The 15,586-nt window shown below is 44.0% G+C and overlaps 13 non-coding genes across 13 annotated transcripts; all 13 read right to left on the bottom strand.

The window, feature by feature from the left end:
• Positions 1–2,260: 2,260 nt before the first annotated feature.
• Positions 2,261–2,333, bottom strand: TRNAA-CGC. The gene has a single exon. It is a non-coding gene; the product is annotated as a tRNA-Ala (tRNA).
• Positions 2,334–2,877: 544 nt separating this feature from the next.
• TRNAA-UGC lies at positions 2,878–2,950 on the bottom strand. Its single transcript has one exon. It is a non-coding gene; the product is annotated as a tRNA-Ala (tRNA).
• An 846-nt stretch (positions 2,951–3,796) lies between these two features.
• TRNAA-UGC lies at positions 3,797–3,869 on the bottom strand. Its single transcript has one exon. It is a non-coding gene; the product is annotated as a tRNA-Ala (tRNA).
• A 1,239-nt stretch (positions 3,870–5,108) lies between these two features.
• Positions 5,109–5,181, bottom strand: TRNAA-UGC. The gene has a single exon. It is a non-coding gene; the product is annotated as a tRNA-Ala (tRNA).
• Positions 5,182–5,447: 266 nt separating this feature from the next.
• TRNAA-AGC lies at positions 5,448–5,520 on the bottom strand. The gene has a single exon. It is a non-coding gene; the product is annotated as a tRNA-Ala (tRNA).
• A 1,098-nt stretch (positions 5,521–6,618) lies between these two features.
• On the bottom strand, positions 6,619–6,691 carry TRNAA-UGC. The gene has a single exon. It is a non-coding gene; the product is annotated as a tRNA-Ala (tRNA).
• A 297-nt stretch (positions 6,692–6,988) lies between these two features.
• Positions 6,989–7,061, bottom strand: TRNAA-AGC. Its single transcript has one exon. It is a non-coding gene; the product is annotated as a tRNA-Ala (tRNA).
• A 1,098-nt stretch (positions 7,062–8,159) lies between these two features.
• TRNAA-CGC lies at positions 8,160–8,232 on the bottom strand. Its single transcript has one exon. It is a non-coding gene; the product is annotated as a tRNA-Ala (tRNA).
• Positions 8,233–8,498: 266 nt separating this feature from the next.
• Positions 8,499–8,571, bottom strand: TRNAA-AGC. The gene has a single exon. It is a non-coding gene; the product is annotated as a tRNA-Ala (tRNA).
• A 1,453-nt stretch (positions 8,572–10,024) lies between these two features.
• TRNAA-AGC lies at positions 10,025–10,097 on the bottom strand. Its single transcript has one exon. It is a non-coding gene; the product is annotated as a tRNA-Ala (tRNA).
• Positions 10,098–11,551: 1,454 nt separating this feature from the next.
• Positions 11,552–11,624, bottom strand: TRNAA-AGC. The gene has a single exon. It is a non-coding gene; the product is annotated as a tRNA-Ala (tRNA).
• A 1,136-nt stretch (positions 11,625–12,760) lies between these two features.
• On the bottom strand, positions 12,761–12,833 carry TRNAA-UGC. Its single transcript has one exon. It is a non-coding gene; the product is annotated as a tRNA-Ala (tRNA).
• Positions 12,834–13,099: 266 nt separating this feature from the next.
• TRNAA-AGC lies at positions 13,100–13,172 on the bottom strand. Its single transcript has one exon. It is a non-coding gene; the product is annotated as a tRNA-Ala (tRNA).
• Positions 13,173–15,586: the final 2,414 nt, after the last annotated feature.

The raw sequence follows: 15,586 nt of genomic DNA, 5'->3' as shown, positions 1-15,586 counted from the left end.
CATGCTAAGCGAGCGCTCTATTATCTGAGCTACATCCCCGACCCGCAGTCTCATTCATTATATGTATATATATATATATATATATATATATATATATATATATATATATATATATATATATATATATATATTCAACATCTCATTAAAAACAAACCATCTGGAGGACGGGGAATTGAACCCCGTGCCTCTCGCATGCGAAGCGAGCGATTTACCATATAAGCTACACCCCCATAAATATAGGTATGAGCTGAAATTATACTAGTATGTTTGTCAATTAGAATCGAAATCACTTTTAAATACATAAATTAAATTAATTGGATTAAATGTCAATAAAACCAACCACCTGGAGGTCTGGGGAATCAAACCCCGTGCCTGCGCTCTACCTTGAGCTACACCCCCATTAATGTGGGGGCTGGCGGCACCTCTATTAATGTGGGTATACTAGTATGTTTGTGAGCTACACCCCCATTAATGTGGGTATGATTTGAACCGCTGAACTTATACTCGTATGTTTGTCAATTGGAGTGTTACTATGGTCGTTGCACATTGAAAACCACCCCTATTAATGTGGGTATACGAGTATGTTTGCGAGCTACACCCCTATGAATGTGGGTATGAGCTGAACCGTTAAACTTTTACTTGTAAGTTTATCAATTGCAGTGTACTATGTTTGACGTCGTTGCACATTGATTGGTTATGAACCCAATTGGAGGTGCGGGGAATCAAATCCCGTGCCTCTCACATGCAAAGCGAGCGCTCTACCATATGAGCTGCACCCCCATAAATATAGGTATACGTATGAGCTGAAATTATACTAGTAAGTTTGTCAATTGGAATAAAAATCACTTTAAAATGGAAAAGTTGAATTAATTCGATAAAATGTCGACAAAATCAACCACCTGGAGGTCTGGGGAATCAAACCCCGTGCCTGCGCTCTACCATGTGAGCTACACCCCCATTAATGTGGGTATGAGCTAAACCGTTGAAGTTATACTAATATGTTTGTCGATTGGAGAGACTAGGTGTGACGTCGTCGTTGCACATTCAAAATCATTGGTGATGAATGATTGGAGATGCAGGGTATCAATCCCCGTACCTCTCACATGCTAAGCGAGTGCTCTATCATCTGAGCTACATCCCCGACCACAATCTCATTCATTGTATATATATATATATATATATATATATATACCCTGTGCCTCTCGCATGCGAAGCGAGCGCTTTACCATATGAGCTACACCCCCATAGATATAGGTATGAGCTGAAATTATACTAGTATGTTTGTCAATTGGAATCAAAATCACTTTTAAATACATAAATATAATTTATTGGATTAAATGTCGACAAAACCAACCACCTGGAGGTCTGGGAAATCAAACCCCGTGCCTGCGCTCAACCATGTGAGCTACACCCCCATTAATGTGGAGGCTGACTGCTCTACCATGTGAGCTACAGCCCCATAAATGTGGGGAGTTGAACTTATACTAGTATGTTTGTCTATTGGAGTGTTACTATGGTCGTTGCACAATGAAAACCACCCCCATTAATGTGGGTATGCGCTGAACCGAGCTACAGTCCCATAAATGTGGGGAGTTGAACTTATACAAGTATGTTTGTGAATTGGAGTGTTACTATGGTCGTTGCACATTGAAAACCACCCCCATTAATGTGGGTATGCGCTGAACCGCTAAACTTATACTAGTATGTTTGTCAATTGGAGTGTTACTATGGTCGAATGTTTGTCAATTGTAATCAAAATCACTTTTAAATACATAAATATAATTTATTGGATTAAATGTCGACAAAACCAACCACCTGGAGGTCTGGGAAATCAAACCCCGTGTCTGCGCTCAACCATGTGAGCTACACCCCCATTAATGTGGAGGCTGGCTGCTCTACCATGTGAGCTACAACCCCATAAATGTGGGGAGTTGAACTTATACTAGTATGTTTGTCTATTGGAGTGTTACTATGGTCGTTGCACAATGAAAACCACCCCCATTAATGTGGGTATGCGCTGAACCGAGCTACAGTCCCATAAATGTGGGGAGTTGAACTTATACAAGTATGTTTGTCAATTGGAGTGTTACTATGGTCGTTGCACATTGAAAACCACCCCCATTAATGTGGGTATGCGCTAAACCGCTAAACTTATACTAGTATGTTTAACTTATACTAGTATGTTTGTCAATTGGAGTGTTACTATGGTCGATCTGACTTGGTTTGACGTCATGGCACATTGATTGGTTATGAACCCGATTGGAGGTGCGGGGAATCGAACCCCGTGCCTCTCGCATGCGAAGCGAGCGCTCTACCATATGAGCTACACCCCCATAGATATAGGTATGAGCTGAAATTATACTAGTATGTTTGTCAATTGGAATCAAAATCACTTTTAAATAGGTAAATTGAATGAATTTGGATTAAATGTCGACAAAACCAACCACCTCGAGGTCTGGGGAATCAAACCCCGTGCCTGCGCCCCGGTGAGCTACACCTCTAGTATGTTTGTGGCATGAAGTGTTACTATGGTCGATCTGACTAGGTTTGACGTCATGGCACATTGATTGGTTTGACGTCATGGCCCATAGATATAGGTATGAGCTGAAATTATACTAGTATGTTTGTCAATTGGAATCAAAATCACTTTTAAATAGGTAAATTGAATGAATTTGGATTAAATGTCGACAAAACCAACCACCTCGAGGTCTGGGGAATCAAACCCCGTGCCTGCGCCCCGGTGAGCTACACCTCTAGTATGTTTGTGGCATGAAGTGTTACTATGGTCGATCTGACTAGGTTTGTGGCATGAAGTGTTACTATGGTCGATCTGACTAGGTTTGACGTCATGGCACATTGATTGGTTATGATCCCGATTGGAGGTGCGAGGAATCGAACCCCGTGCCTCTCGCATGCAAAGCGAGCGCTCTACCATTTGAACTACACCCCCATAAATATAGGTATGAGCTGAAATTATATGAGTACGTTTGTCAATTGGAATCAAAATCACTTTTAAATAAATAAATTGAATTAATGTCGACAATATCAACCACCTGGAGGTTGATGGGGCATTCCACCATGTAAGCTACACATCTAATGAATGGATAGAGATGTAGGGTATCGATCCCCGTTCCTCTCACATGCTAAGCGAGCGCTTTACCATCTGAGCTACAACCCCGACCACAATCTCATTCATTGTATATATATATATATATATATATATATATATATATATATATATATATATATATATATATATATATATATATATATATATATATATATATATATATATATATATATATATTAAACCACCTGGAAAACGAGGAATTGAACCCCGTGCTTGTTACATGCGAAGCGAGAGCTTTACCATATGAGCTACACCCACATAGATATAGGTATGAGCTGAAATTATACTAGTATGTTTGTCAATTGGAATCAAAATCACTTTTAAATACATAAATATAATTCTTCCAAGGCTTAACCCTAACCCTAAGGGCAATATATAAATATAATTAATTGGATTAAATGTCGACAAAACCAACCACTTGGAGGTCTGGGGAATCAAACCCCGTGCCTGCGCTCTACCTTGTGAGCTACACCCCCATTAATGTGGGGGCTGGCGACTCTACCATGTGAGCTACACCTCTATTAATGTGGGTATACTAGTATGTTTGTGATCTATACCCCCATTAATGTGGGGGTGTTCGTATGTTTGTGATCTACACCCCCATTAATGTGGGGGTGATTTGAACAGTTGAGACGTCGTGGCACATTGATTGGTTATGAACCCGATTAGAGGTGCGGGGAATCGAACCCCGTGCCTCTCGCATGCAAAGCGAGCACTCTACCATATGAGCTACACCCCCATAAATATAGGTATGAGATGAAATTATACGAGTACGTTTGTCAATTGGAATCGAAATCACATTTAAATAGATAAATTGAATTAAATGTCGACAATATCAACCACCTGGAGGTCTGGGAAATCAAACCCCGTGCCTGCATTCTACCATGTAAGATACACATCCAATGAATGGATGGAGATGCAGGGTATCAATCCCTGTTCCTCTCACATGCTAAGCGAGCACTTTACCATCTGAGCTACAACCCCGACCACAATCTCATTTTATATATATATATATATATATATATATATATATATATATATATATATATATATATATATATATATATATATATATATATACATATATATATATATATATATATATATATATATATATATATATCTAACCACCTGGAAAACGGGGAATTGAACCCCCGTGCCTGTTGCATGCGAAGCGAGAGCTTTACCATATGAGCTACACCCCCATAAATATAGGTATGAGCTGAAATTATACTAGTATGTTTGTCAATTGGAATCAAAATCACTTTTAAATACATAAATATAATTCTTCCAAGGCTGAACCCCAACCCTAAGGGCAATATATAAATATAATTAATTGGATTAAATGTCGACAAAACCAACCACCTGGAGGTCTGGGGAATCAAACCCCGTGCCCGCGCTCTACCTTGTGAGCTACACCCCCATTAATGTGTGGGCTGGCAGCTTTACCATTTGAGCTATAACCCCATTAATGTGGGGGCTGGCGGCTCTACCATGTGAGCTACAGCCCCATTAATGTGGGGGTTGGCGGCTCTACCATGTGAGCTACACCTCTATTAATGTGGGGGTTGGCGGCTCTACCATGTGAGCTACACCTCTATTAATATGGGTATACTAGTATGTTTGTGATCTACACCCCCATTAATGTGGGGGTGTTCGTATGTTTGTGATATACACCCCCATTAATGTGGGGGTGTTCGTATGTTTGTGATATACACCCCCATTAATGTGGGGGTGTTCGTATGTTTGTGATATACACCCCCATTAATGTGGGGGTGATTTGAACAGTTAAACTTATACTAGTATGTTTATCAATTGGAGTGCTACTATGGTCGTTGCACATTGAAAACCACCCCCATTAATGTGGGTATGCGCTGAACCGCTAAACTTATACTGGTATGTTTGTCAATTGGAGTGTTACTATGGTCGATCTGACTAGGTTTGATGTCGTAGCACATTGATTGGTTATGAACCCGATTGGAGGTGCGGGGAATCGAACCCCGTGCCTCTCGCATGCAAAGCGAGCGCTCTACCATATGAGCTACACCCCCACAGATATAGGTATGGGCAGAAATTATACTAGTATATTTGTCAATTAGAATCAAAATCACTTTTAAATAGGTAAATTGAATTAAATGTTGACAAAACCAACCACCTCGAGGTCTGGGGAATCAAACCCCGTGCCAGCGCTCTACCGTGTGAGCTACACACCTATTAATGTGGGTATACTAGTATGTTAGGGGTTTGGAGTGTTACTATGGTCGGTTTGACTAGGTTTGACGTCGTTGCACATTGAAAACCGTTGGTTATGAATGATTGGAGATGCGAGGTATCGATCCCCGTACCTCTCGCATGCTAAGCGAGCGCTCTACCATCTGAGCTACATCCCCAACCGCAATCTCATTCAACATCACATTTAAACAAACCACCTGGAGGTGCGAGGATTCAAACCCCGTGCCTCTGGCATGCAGAGCGAGCGCTCTACCATATGAGCTACACCCCCATAAATGTAGGTATGAGCTGAAATTATACTAGTTTGTTTGTCAATTGGAATCAAAATAACTTTTAAGTAGATAAATTGAATTAATTCGATTAAATGTCGACAAAACCAACCACCTGGAGGTCTGGGGAATTGAACCTCGTGCCTGCGCTCTACCATGTGAGCTACACCCCCATTAATGTGGGGGCTGGCGGCTCTACCGTGTGAGCAACACCCATATAAATGTGGGTATACTAGTATGTTTGTGAGCTATACCCCTATTAATGTGGGTATGAGCTGAACCGGGGGATGGCGGCTCTACCGAGTGAGCCACACCCATATTAATGTGGCTATACTAGTATGTTTGTGAGCTACACCCCTATTAATGTGGGTATGAGCTGAACCGGGGGCTGGCGTCTCTACCATGTGAGTTACACCCCTATTAATGTGGGTATACTAGAATGTTTATGAGCTACACCCCCGTTAATGTGGGTATGAGCTGAACCGGGGGCTGACGACTCTACCATGTGAGCTACACCCCTATTAATGTGGGTATACTAGTGTGTTTGTGAGCTACACCCCCATTAATGTGGGTATGAGCTGAACCGGGGACTAACGGCTCTACCATATGAGCTTCACCCCTATTAATGTGGGTATACTAGTACGTTTATGAATTACACCCACATTAATGTGGCTATGAGCTGAACCGCTGAACTTAAACTAGTATGTTAGTATGTTTGTCAGTTGGAGTGTTACTACGGTCGGTCTACCTGTGTTTATGAGCTACACTCCCATTAATGTGGGTATGAGCTGAACCGGGGGCTAGGCTAACGGCTCTACCATGTGAAGGGCTAGGCTAATGGTTCTACCATGTGAGCTACACCCCTATTAATATGGGTATGAGCTGAACCGCTGAACTTAAAATAGAATGTTTTGTCAATTGGAGTGTTACTATGGTCGATCTGACTAGGTTTGACGTCGTGGCACATTGATTGGTTATGAACCCAATTGGAGGTGCGAGGAATCGAACCCCGTGCCTCTCGCATGCAAAGCGAGCGCTCTACCATATGAGCTACACCCCCACAGATATAGGTATGGGCAGAAATTATACTAGTATGTTTGTCAATTAGAATCAAAATCACTTTTAAATAGGTAAATTGAATTAATTGTTGACAAAACCAACCACCTCGAGGTCTGAGGAATCAAACCCCGTGCCAGCGCTCTACCGTGTGAGCTACACACCTATTAATGTGGGTATACTAGTATGTTAGGGGTTTAGAGTGTTACTATGGTCGGTCTGACTGGTTTGGAGTGTTACTATGGTCGGTCTGACTAGGTTTGACGTCGTTGCACATTGAAAACCGTTGGTTATGAATGATTGGAGATGCGAGGTATCGATCCCCATACCTCTCGCATGCTAAGCGAGCGCTCTACCATCTGAGCTACATCCCCAACCGCAATCTCATTCAACATCACATTTAAACAAACCACCTGGAGGTGCGAGGATTCAAACCCCGTGCCTCTGGCATGCAGAGCGAGCGCTCTACCATATGAGCTACACCCCCATAAATGTAGGTATGAGCTGAAATTATACTAGTTTGTTTGTCAATTGGAATCAAAAAATCTTTTAAGTAGATAAATTGAATTAATTCGATTAAATGTCGACAAAACCAACCACCTGGAGGTCTGGGGAATTGAACCTCGTGCCTGCGCTCTACCATGTGAGCTACACCCCCATTAATGTGGGGGCTGGCGGCTCTACCGTGTGAGCAACACCCATATAAATGTGGGTATACTAGTATGTTTGTGAGCTACACCCCTATTAATGTGGGTATGAGCTGAACCGGGGGATGGCGGCTCTACCGAGTGAACCACACCCATATTAATGTGGCTATACTAGTATGTTTGTGAGCTACACCCCTATTAATGTGGGTATGAGCTGAACCGGGGGCTGGCGTCTCTACCATGTGAGTTACACCCCTATTAATGTGGGTATACTAGAATGTTTATGAGCTACACCCCCGTTAATGTGGGTATGAGCTGAACCGGGGGCTGACGACTCTACCATGTGAGCTACACCCCTATTAATGTGGGTATACTAGTGTGTTTGTGAGCTACACCCCCATTAATGTGGGTATGAGCTGAACCGGGGACTAACGGCTCTACCATATGAGCTTCACCCCTATTAATGTGGGTATACTAGTACGTTTATGAGCTACACCCACATTAATGTGGCTATGAGCTGAACCGCTGAACTTAAACTAGTATGGTAGTATGTTTATCAGTTGGAGTGTTACTACGGTCGGTCTACCTGTGTTTGTGAGCTACACTCCCATTAATGTGGGTATGAGCTGAACCGGGGGCTAGGCTAACGGCTCTACCATGTGAGGGGCTAGGCTAACGGCTCTACCATGTGAGCTACACCCCTATTAATATGGGTATGAGCTGAATCGCTGAACTTAAACTAGTATGTTTTGTCATTTGGAGTGTTACTATGGTCGATCTGACTAGGTTTGACGTCGTGGCACATTGATTGGTTATGAACCCGATTGGAGGTGCGGGGAATCGAACCCCGTGCCTCTCGCATGCGAAGCGAGCGCTCTACCATATGAGCTACACCCCCATAGATATAGGTATTGGCAGAAATTATACTAGTATGTTTGTCAATTAGAATCAAAATCACTTTTAAATAGGTAAATTGAATTAAATGTCGACAAAACCAACCACCTCGAGGTCTGGGGAATCAAACCCCGTGCCAGCGCTCTACCGTGTGAGCTACACACCTATTAATGTGGGTATACTAGTATGTTAGGGGTTTGGAGTGTTACAATGGTCGGTCTGGCTAGGTTTGACGTCGTTGCACATTGAAAACCATTGGTTATGAATGATTGGAGATGCGGGGTATCGATCCCCGTACCTCTCGCATGCTAAGCGAGCGCTCTACCATCTGAGCTACATCCCCAACCGCAATCTCATTCAACATCACATTTAAACAATCCACCTGGAGGTGCAAGGATTCAAACCCCGTGCCTCTGGCATGCAGAGCGAGCGCTCTACCATATGAGCTACACCCCCATAAATGTAGGTATGAGCTGAAATTATACTAGTTTGTTTGTCAATTGAAATCAAAATAACTTTTAAGTATATAAATTGAATTAATTCGATTAAATGTCGACAAAACCAACCACCTGGAGGTCTGGGGAATTGAACCTCGTGCCTGCGCTCTACCATGTGAGCTACACCCCCATTAATGTGGGGGCTGGCGGTTCTACCGTGTGAGCAACACCCATATAAATGTGGGTATACTAGTATGTTTGTGAGCTACACCCCTATTAATGTGGGTTTGAGCTGAACCGGGGGATGGCGGCTCTACCGAGTGAGCCACACCCATATTAATGTGGGTATACTAGTATGTTTGTGAGCTACACCCCTATTAATGTGGGTATGAGCTGAACCGGGGGCTGGCGGCTCTACCGTGTGAGCTACACCCCTATTAATGTGGGTATACTAGAATGTTTATGAGCTACACCCCCGTTAATGTGGGTATCAGCTGAACCGGGGGCTGACGGCTCTACCATGTGAGCTACACCCCTATTAATGTGGGTATACTAGTGTGTTTGGGAGCTACACCCCCATTAATGTGGGTATGAGCTGAACCGGGGACTAACGGCTCTACCATATGAGCTTCACCCCTATTAATGTGGGTATACTAGTATGTGGGTATACTAGTATGTTTGTGAGCTACACCCACATTAATCTGGCTATGAGCTGAACCGCTGAACTTAAACTAGTATGTTAGTATGTTTGTCAGTTGGAGTGTTACTACGGTCGGTCTACCTGTGTTTGTGAGCTACACCCCCATTAATGTGGGTATGAGCTGAACCGGGGGCTAGGCTAACGGCTATACCATGTCAGGGGCTAGGCTAACGGTTCTACCATGTGAGCTACACCCCTATTAATATGGGTATGAGCTGAACCGCTGAACTTAAAATAGAATGTTTTGTCAATTGGAGTGTTACTATGGTCGATTTGACTAGGTTTGACGTCGTGGCACATTGATTGGTTATGAACCCGATTGGAGGTGCGGTGAATCGAACCCCGTGCTTCTCGCATACGATGCGAGCACTCTACCATATGAGCTACACCCCCATAGATATAGGTATGGGCAGAAATTATACTAGTATGTTTGTCAATTAGAATCAAAATCACTTTTAAATAGGTAAATTGAATTAAATGTCGACAAAACCAACCACCTCGACGTCTGGGGAATCAAACCCCGTGCCAGCGCTCTACCGTGTGAGCTACACACCTATTAATGTGGGTATACTAGTATGTTAGGGGTTTGGAGTGTTACAATGGTCGGTCTGGCTAGGTTTGACGTCGTTGCACATTGAAAACCATTGGTTATGAATGATTGGAGATGCGGGGTATCGATCCCCGTACCTCTCGCATGCTAAGCGAGCGCTCTACCATCTGAGCTACATCCCCAACCGCAATCTCATTCAACATCACATTTAAACAATCCACCTGGAGGTGCAAGGATTCAAACCCCGTGCCTCTGGCATGCAGAGCGAGCCCTCTACCATATGAGCTACACCCCCATAAATGTAGGTATGAGCTGAAATTATACTAGTTTGTTTGTCAATTGAAATCAAAATAACTTTTAAGTATATAAATTGAATTAATTCGATTAAATGTCGACAAAACCAACCACCTGGAGGTCTGGGGAATTGAACCTCGTGCCTGCGCTCTACCATGTGAGCTACACCCCCATTAATGTGGGGGCTGGCGGCTCTACCGTGTGAGCAACACCCATATAAATGTGGGTATACTAGTATGTTTGTGAGCTACACCCCTATTAATGTGGGTTTGAGCTGAACCGGGGGATGGCGGCTCTACCGAGTGAGCCACACCCATATTAATGTGGGTATACTAGTATGTTTGTGAGCTACACCCCTATTAATGTGGGTATGAGCTGAACCGGGGGCTGGCGGCTCTACCGTGTGAGCTACACCCCTATTAATGTGGGTATACTAGAATGTTTATGAGCTACACCCCCGTTAATGTGGGTATCAGCTGAACCGGGGGCTGACGGCTCTACCATGTGAGCTACACCCCTATTAATGTGGGTATACTAGTGTGTTTGGGAGCTACACCCCCATTAATGTGGGTATGAGCTGAACCGGGGACTAACGGCTCTACCATATGAGCTTCACCCCTATTAATGTGGGTATACTAGTATGTGGGTATACTAGTATGTTTGTGAGCTACACCCACATTAATCTGGCTATGAGCTGAACCGCTGAACTTAAACTAGTATGTTAGTATGTTTGTCAGTTGGAGTGTTACTACGGTCGGTCTACCTGTGTTTGTGAGCTACACCCCCATTAATGTGGGTATGAGCTGAACCGGGGGCTAGGCTAACGGCTATACCATGTCAGGGGCTAGGCTAACGGTTCTACCATGTGAGCTACACCCCTATTAATATGGGTATGAGCTGAACCGCTGAACTTAAAATAGAATGTTTTGTCAATTGGAGTGTTACTATGGTCGATTTGACTAGGTTTGACGTCGTGGCACATTGATTGGTTATGAACCCGATTGGAGGTGCGGGGAATCGAACCCCGTGCTTCTCGCATACGATGCGAGTACTCTACCATATGAGCTACACCCCCATAGATATAGGTATGGGCAGAAATTATACTAGTATGTTTGTCAATTAGAATCAAAATCACTTTTAAATAGGTAAAATTGAATTAAATGTCGACAAAACCAACCACCTCGACGTCTGGGGAATCAAACCCCGTGCCTGCGCTCTACCGTGTGAGCTACACACCTATTAATGTGGGTATACTAGTATGTTAGGGGTTTGGAGTGTTACTATGGTCGGTCTGACTAGGTTTGACGTCGTTGCACATTGAAAACCATTGGTTATGAATGATTGGAGATGCGGGGTATCAATCCCCGTACCTCTCGCATGCTAAGCGAGCGCTCTACCATCTGAGCTACATCCCCAACCGCAATCTCATTCAACATCACATTTAAACAAACCACCTGGAGGTGCGAGGATTCAAACCCCGTGCCTCTGGCATGCAGAGCGAGCGCTCTACCATATGAGCTACACCCCCATAAATGTAGGTATGAGCTGAAATTATACTAGTTTGTTTGTCAATTGGAATCAAAATAACTTTTAAGTAGATAAATTGAATTAATTTGAGTAAATGTCGACAAAACCAACCACCTGGAGGTCTAGGGAATTGAACCTCGTGCCTGCGCTCTACCATGTGAGCTATACCCCCATTAATGTGGGGGCTGGCGGCTCTACCGTGTGAGCTACACCCATATAAATGTGGGTATACTAGTATGTTTGTGAGCTACACCCCTATTAATGTGGGTATGAGCTGAACCGGGGGATGGCGGCTCTACCGTGTGAGCCACACCCATATTAATGTGGGTATACTAGTATGTTTGTGAGCTACACCCCTATTAATGTGGGTATGAGCTGAACCGGGGGCTAGCGTCTCTACCATGTGAGCTATACCCCTATTAATGTGGGTATACTAGAATGTTTATGAGCTACACCACCATTAATGTGGGTATGGGCCGACGGCTCTACCATGTGAGCTACACCCCTATTAATGTGGGTATACTAGTGTGTTTATGAGCTACACCCCCATTAATGTGGGTATGACTACCATGTGAGCTACACCCCTATTAATGTGGGTATACTAGTGTGTTTATGAGCTACACCCCCATTAATGTGGGTATGAGCTGAACCGGGGACTAATGGCTCTACCATATGAGCTTCACCCCTATTAATGTGGGTATACTAGTATGTTTGTGAGCTACACCCACATTAATGTGGCTATGAGCTGAACCGCTGAACTTAAACTAGTATGTTAGTATGTTTGTCAGTTGGAGTGTTACTACGGTCGGTCTACCTGTGTTTGTGAGCTACACCCCTATTAATGTGGGTATGAGCTGAACCGGGGGCTAGGCTAACGGCTCTACCATGTGAGCTACACCCCTATTAATATGGGTATGAGCTGAACCGCTGAACTTAAACTCGTATGTTTTGTCAATTGGAGTGTTACTATGGTCGATCTGACTAGGTTTGACGTCGTGGCACATTGATTGGTTATGAACCCGATTGGAGGTGCGGGGAATCGAACCCCGTGCCTCTCGCATGCAAAGCGAGCGCTCTACCATATGAGCTACACCCCCATAGATATAGGTATGGGCAAAAATTATACTAGTATGTTTGTCAATTAGAATCAAAATCACTTTTAAATAGGTAAATTGAATTAAATGTCGACAAAACCAACCACCTCGAGGTCTGGGGAATCAAACCCCGTGCCTGCGCTCTACCGTGTGAGCTACACTCCTATTAATGTGGGTATACTAGTATGTTAGGTGTTTGGAGTGTTACTATGGTCGGTTTGACTATGTTTGACGTCATTGCACATTGGAAACCATTGGTTATGAATGATTGGAGATGCGGGGTATCGATCCCCGTACCTCTCGCATGCTAAGCGAGCGCTCTAGCATCTGAGCTACATCCCCAACCGCAATCTCATTCAACATCACATTTAAACAAACCACCTGGAGGTGCGAGGATTCAAACCCCGTGCCTCTGGCATGCAGAGCGAGCGCTCTACCATATGAGCTACACCCCCATAAATGTAGGTATGAGCTGAAATTATACTAGTTTGTTTGTCAATTGGAATCAAAATAACTTTTAAGTAGATAAATTGAATTAATTCGATTAAATGTCGACAAAACCAACCACCTGGAGGTCTGGGGAATTGAACCTCGTGCCTGCGCTCTACCATGTGAGCTACACCCCCATTAATGTGGGGGCTGGCGGCTCTACCGTGTGAGCTACACCCATATAAATGTGGGTATACTAGTATGTTTGTGAGCTCACCCCTATTAATGTGGGTATGAGCTGAACTGGGGGATGGCGGCTCTACCGTGTGAGCCGCACCCATATTAATGTGGGTATACTAGTATGTTTGTGAGCTACATCCCTATTAATGTGGGTATGAGCTGAACCGGGGGCTGGCGTCTCTACCATGTGAGCTACACCCCTATTAATGTGGGTATACTAGAATGTTTATGAGCTACACCCCCATTAATGTGGGTATGAGCTGAACCGGGGGCTGACACCCCTATTAATGTGGGTATATGTAACACCCCGTGTTACGGCCCCTAAAACCATTTAATTAATTAATCAATAGCCCAAGAGAAAGAATAAATCATAATGAGCCCACCATAGTCCATGGGCCCTCATATATAAACCCAACCCCTAAACCCAATCCTTAGTTCCAAAAGGAATAGAATTAGCGAGCCTATAATATTAGTTCCTAATTAGGACTCCTAAATATATAAATAGGGAACTTAGGAGGCACCTAGAACTTCCCACAAAAATAACGCCCCACCACCCCAAAAGAGCTCCAAGAATCCCCTTAGGAGAAATCAAGAAAGCAAGGAAGCTTAAAGAAAGATCCTTCATAGCCAAGGAATTAATTAAGGCTAAGAGGTAACCCATGTCTCAACAAAACCTATTTTCATAGTTATAATTCCCCCTTAGGGTTTCCCCATATTATTGTGTATTGGCAAGTTATGATGATTATTATTGGTAATTGATGTGATGATCCCATGGGGGATCTTGATAATCTTGATATTGGGAGATTCTTGATAATTATGGTGTTCTTGATAATTATATGGAGTTCTTGATGATTATGTGTTGTTCTTGATAATTATGTGATGCTCTTGATGTTTATGTGTTATTCTTACCGAATCTTGCAATTAGAAGACGAACCGTATTCTTGTTGATATAAAAGTGATTAGAACCCTAGGTTGTATCGTATGATCTTATTCTTGGATTATCGGGTGGGGAAATCGCATGTTTGGGGTGTTGATTATATTTAGAAAAGCATGATAGGTTATGTGTCGTTCGTTCCTTGTATTTGATTCGTTAATTGTCTACGTGTTGTCATTAATTGCGTTGTAAAGTGTCTAAGCATGGTTTCGGGTTCCACAACGGTTCCCGGGGCGTAAAGTGTGTGAAAAGAGTCAGTGGGGGGTAGGGGACCCGCCACCTACCCACGGCCGTGAAACACCGCCCGGCAGCGGGTGGCCGGCGGGCGGGCAGCTGCCCGCCGGCGACCCGCTGCCCGGAACAGTATTCTCCAGCAGGCAGCTGGCGGGTGGCCCCCACCCACCGGCTACCCGCTGGAAATTCATCCCACCCGGGATCTCGGCTTCCCCGTTTGATGTTCCCCGTTCCCCGTGGTGTCCCAACGGACTCCGTTTATCGTGCCTATGTCTAGTTTGATGTTTCGGGTACCGTTCGTAGGTTTATGAGTCTATTATATTGCATGCTAGTTGAATTGGTATCCCGTTGACCTAAGTGGAAGAAGTATGAACCCCTTAGGACTATTCTTAGTAAGTGATGGATCACGCATAGGTTTTGTTATACGTTTTCTCCCCCTTCCTAATGTGTAATGTGGGTTGCATGTGCTTGCTATGTGTTATGTGTGTGTTACCCCAATTCGGTTGCGATCGGATTGGTTATCCTGAGCTGCGGTTCAGAAGCTGGCTGCGGTCAGATTGATACTCTTGGGCTGCGGTCCACCGTTTGGTTGCGATCAAACGTTTCTATACGAGCTGCGGTTCGTCCTTTTTCCTGGCTGCGGTCAGATGACATTCTCTTGGGCTGTGGTCCACTGTTTGGTTGCGATCAAACACTATGATGAGCTGCGGTTCATCGGTCGGTTGCGATCGACCCCTCTGTGTTGCGATACGGGGCAGGGTGCTGCGGGGCCGTGTCAGAGCTATATGCGCTGACCCTCATGTATGGGCATGCAATTGGTCCTGTGGCGCCAACAAAGTGTGTTATGTGTTGTGACCTGGACGAGTTGTGATTACGAGTGTCTTGGGGGATGTGACTATGGGATTTATATTGGGGATTG

The sequence above is a fragment of the Ipomoea nil genome, unplaced genomic scaffold, assembly GCF_001879475.1.
Source record: "Ipomoea nil cultivar Tokyo-kokei standard unplaced genomic scaffold, Asagao_1.1 scaffold2283, whole genome shotgun sequence".
Lineage (NCBI taxonomy): Eukaryota > Viridiplantae > Streptophyta > Magnoliopsida > Solanales > Convolvulaceae > Ipomoea > Ipomoea nil.
This window is presented reverse-complemented; position numbering and strand designations above follow the sequence as displayed.